This window comes from Myotis brandtii, unplaced genomic scaffold (assembly GCF_000412655.1).
Source record: "Myotis brandtii unplaced genomic scaffold, ASM41265v1 scaffold456, whole genome shotgun sequence".
Classification (NCBI taxonomy): Eukaryota; Metazoa; Chordata; class Mammalia; order Chiroptera; family Vespertilionidae; genus Myotis; species Myotis brandtii.
In genome coordinates, this window is record NW_005367431.1 from 6,220,324 (window position 1) to 6,225,083 (window position 4,760).

The following is a 4,760-nucleotide window of genomic DNA, read 5'->3' on the forward strand; positions in this document are numbered from 1 at the left end:
AAGTTCTCCTGGTCATCCCCCAGTTTTGGGATCCTCATACCTAAAAAATAACAGCCTACACATAGCGACCACAGTCTGATTCCTAGTAACATTAGGATCCCCATTACACAGATGAGAAAACTGAGACTCAGAGAAATGACATTCGCTCAGGGGCCCACAGCTGGAAATAAAAGGGCAAGGATCTGGCTCTTGCATCTTGGCCACCGACATGCAATCCAGACTGAGGAAGACCCGAAAACTTCGGGGCCACGTGAGCGACAGCCACGGCCGCATCGGCAAGCGCAGGAAGCACCCGGGGCCGCGGTAATGCCGGCGGCCTGCATCAGCACAGGATCAACTTCGACAAATATCACCCAGGCGACTTCGGGGAAGTTGGCATGAGGCCTCACCACCGAAAGAGGAACCAGAGCTCCTGCCCAACTGTCAACCTCGGTAAACTGTGGACCCTGGTCGGAGGGCAGACACAGGTAGATGCTGCCCAGAGCCAGACTGGAGCTGCTCCGTCACTGACGTGGGGCGGCCGGCTCCTACAAAGTCCTGGGGAAGGGAAGGCTCCCAACGCAGCCTGTCATTGTGAAGGCCAAGTTCTTCAGCCGAAGAGCCCAGGAGAAGGCGAAGGGTGTTGGTGGGGCCTGTGTCCTGGTAGCTTGAAGCTACATGGAGGGAAGTTCATTAAAAGGTCCACAAAAAAAAAAAAAAAAAAAAAAAAAGAGCAAGGATCTGGAGTCACACCTGACTCAAGTCTGCTCACAGCTTCCCTTCCAGTCAAACCCTTTCATCCTTCACGGGCCGCCGCCTTCAGAGCCTCTCCCTGCCTGGCCCCCTCACCTCCGTGTCTAGAGCCTGCCTGCACGTGGGTCAGCAGGGCCTCCCCAGCAAGGTTGGGGTCTCCTGGGGGGTAGGGCTCTCGGTGGAGAGAGAAAGACTCAAGCCCTGAGCATCCGCAGGTCCCCCAGCAGCAGCCCACCTCCAGCCACCGGCCTGGAGAAGGCCTGCCCTTCTCTCTCCGACATCACCCCCTGCCATTACCCTGAATTCTAAAAACATAGTCTTTAAGTGAAAACATACATGCTTATTATGAGACATTATAGAAGGGTATAAAGTGAAAAGCCGAAGCGCTTTCCCCAGAAGTAGTCACAATTAGACACCATTTAGACGTTTCGCTTGTGCAGAAAACGTGGGCAGGGAGCCATAAACGCGTATTTATTCCTCTGAAAGTCACCAAAGGAGTCACACGCGACGTGCTGTTTGCAACCTGCTCTTGACGTCTCACGGGCGCCTCTGACCCTGGTCCAGAAAGTTCCAGCGCGTTCTCCCTACTGGCGGCAGCCTCCGCCCGTCTCAGATTCCTGTAGGCCCCTCTCTACTCACCCCTCGGGGTGTCTGCGAGGAGAAACTGAGGCAACAGGTGCGGGTTCCCAGCCGGGCCCAGGGCAGGCTCTCAGAAATGCTGAGTGTCGGGACATGGGGTGGTGCCATGGGCCGGGCCGGCTGGGTCCCAGGTGGAAGCGAGGTGAGAGCGGGTCCGTGGCTGGAGAACATCCTCCCTCTCCCTCTTCCTCCGGGCTGTCTCACAGGCCGCCCCCGCCGCGCCGATCCCCCACACCTCATAAATCTGCAGGAGACTCCCGGACAAAGCTGAAAGCTGGCGAAGGGAAGGAGCTTGGGTCTGGAAGCACCTGAGGCCCTGGGCCCTGACCTGGCTGGGCCCTGTCCTGGGGCCCTGGGGAGGGGGGGGTCAGTCTGACCGACGGCTCCCAGTGCCTGCCCCAGGGGACCTTTCCCATCCAGCCGCCCAGCTGAGCTTCCCGCCTCCCCTACGGACCTCTCCGCCGCCCATCCATCCCCAAACCACAGCCGCACAGACCTTTCTCGAACACCCCTTTTATCATGTCACTCCCTGCTTGTGGCCTGCTGGTGGCTCCCCAGTGCCTGTGAGAGAAAGCACAAACTCCTTCCCCCGGAATTCCTGAGCCGGCCCAGCCACCCCTTCCAGCCTGGTGTCTCCCACCCCCCACCCGACCCCTCTGCTGTGCTGGTTTGGCTCCTTCAACGGCATGTCCCACCTCCCCACGGTGCCTGAGTCCATGCAGTGGACACCCATGTGTCCAGCGTGCGGGCTGCCCTTCCCCACGGTGTGACCCTGGACACATCACTTATGCCCCTGAAGCCTACCTTCTCCTCGGAAAAAGAACTGCCTTTCTTCCGAGTCCCGGTCAGGGCACATGCCCGGGTTGCGGGAAGCAGCTGATTGATGTGTGTCTCTCTCTCCCTCTCCCTTCCTCTCTGAAATCAATAAAAATATAATTTTTAAAAAGAACTACCTTTCTAGAATTGGCCGGAGGATTGCATAAGATGGGCTCTGCAAAATGCAGGGACAGTGCTTGGCTCTTCATAAGATCTAAATAATGTCAGTCTCCTTCCTTTCTTCCCTGTGCATAGTAATAATAATAATAATAATAATAATAATAATAATAGCAGCAAACACGCAGAGTGCTTGTGCCAGGCTCAGTTGGAAGCATTTACACGTATTACTTTATTTAACCTTCCGCACACTCCTATGAAATAGGCACTGTATTATCCCCATTTTGTAGAGAAGGAAACTGAGGCACAGAGCAGTGAAGTCATTATCCAAGGTCATGTGACCAGCTGGGGCAGAACTAAGATCTGAACTCAATGCATCCAGCACCCCAGGAAGCCTTCTCGAAGCCGAAGCCGATCCTCTAATAACAAGGACTCGGAGATTCACCCTGAGGGCACCGGCCTGGGGGTGAGGGGAAGGGGGGAGACCACTGGGACAGGGGTGCCTTCCTGAGCTCTGGTTCTCCCCACAGACAGTAGCTTGGCCGAAGGTAGCCTCCTGCCCATTCAATCTCCGATCCCCCTCTCCTGGATCCATCTAAAAATACTAAAATGCTGGGAAAGCGTGTGAAAGTGAGTTTGGGGAAGGCAGGTCAGTGCAGTGTCAGGAGACCCGAGCTTTGTAGTGTCCATGTGCCGTGGACAAGTCCCTTCCCCTCACTGGACCTGTTTTCTCATGGGGATCGCGAGAGGCTTTAGTGGGGGCAGATATTGCATTCTAGAGACAGAGAGAATGTTCCCCCCTTTTCAAGTCTCCTCAATCCCCGGCCCCTCAAAGACAAAGTCTGCCCTGGGGCTGCTGAGACTTGACCACCTCTCTGAAACACTTCCCAACGCAACTGGCCAGCAGCCGAGCCTCAGGCCTGGGGCCTGTGTGGAGTGGTCTCTGGCCCTGGCTGCTCCTCACTTTACCTGCCTCTCACTCCAGCTCAGTGCCTGCAGGGCCTCACCCTGTCACATACAGCAACACAGGGAAGTGCAAGGGAAACAGAAACCTTGGCGAGTGAGGACAGTGACCAATCAATCTCCAGGGTCCCACACGAGGTCCCGGGGAGATGGAGCCCCTGTTGCCCACAGCAGGGACCTGCCGCAACCTGTCCTTGTATCACCTCTGCCTGCCTCCCCACGGCCCTCTGGTCCCTGCACCCTGCTATCACCCTGTCCCGTTGCTGCTGCACTTACAGGTACCTTGTGTTTGTATCAAGAGATATTGGTCTCGTTTGTGGCAGGGATATGGATTTGCCTTAATATAGGGTGTCCCAAAATTCACGCAAGATCTGAATTTTGCGTGAGCATTAACAACAACAACAACAAAAAATAAAAGCCTAATTTTACTTGGTTTATTGAATCAGATTCTAATATCTGTTGCCCTTTGATTTCAATCCCTTCAATTTGATAAGCATTACCAAGTACCAATTATGGCCCAGGAGCAGGGACAATGAAGACCAATGAAGACCACAGCTTTGCATATGTGCCAGCAAAACCGTGGAGGCAATTTACCTGATGTGTTATTCTATACATAACCCTATACTGTATACTTTATGAATCAATAAAAAATTTACAATTTTTAATTATAAACCTGTGTTTTCTATCAAAATTACTTCTTGCGTGAATTTTGGGACACCCTATACATCGACAGTAGTTAGTCCTCCTTTATCCACGGTTTCACTTTCCACAGTTTCAATTACCTGCGGTCAACCACAGTCCGGAGATATTAAATGAAAAAATTCCAGAAATAACAGTAAATAGGATTTAAATTGCACCCCATTCTGAGTAGTGTGATGAAATCTCAGCGCCAACCCGTCCAGGACGGGTATCATCCCTTTGTCCAGCGCGTCCGTGCTGCGTATGCCACCCGCCCGTCAGCCACTTAGCAGCCACCTCGGTTATCAGATGGACTGTCAAGGTACCACCACGCTTGTGTGTTCTAGTCACCCCTATTTTATTTACTAATGGCTCCAAAGCCATTCATCTAACTGTTATTATAGCATGTTGTTATAAGTGTTCTTTTTTATTATGATTTGTTGTTAATCTCTTTCTGTCCCTAATTTATAAGTTAAACTTTATCAGAGGTATGTATGTACAGGAAAAAAACATAGTATAGGTAGGATTTGTTACGAACTACGGTTTCAGGCATCCACTGTGGGTCTTAGAACATGTCCCCTGCACATAAGGGGGAAACGATTGTACTCCAGCAAATAGAAAAGTGAATCATTTCAACAACAATAGTGAGAACACAGCTCCAGACAATAGGAATTGAAACTGACAACTGGAAACCACAGGACAAAGATTTCTGAGCCCCTTGAAGCCCTACCGTTCTGGTGTGGTTTACGGACAGGCCTGCTATCTCTGTGGGTTGAAAGAGCTCCCTGGCTAGCCCGTCTCTCTCCGGGAGTGGC

At 52.4% G+C, this 4,760-nt stretch overlaps 1 pseudogene; it reads left to right on the forward strand.

Annotated features, from left to right (window-relative positions):
* Positions 1–208: 208 nt before the first annotated feature.
* On the forward strand, positions 209–706 carry LOC106727622 (annotated as a pseudogene).
* The last annotated feature ends 4,054 nt before the right edge of the window (positions 707–4,760 follow it).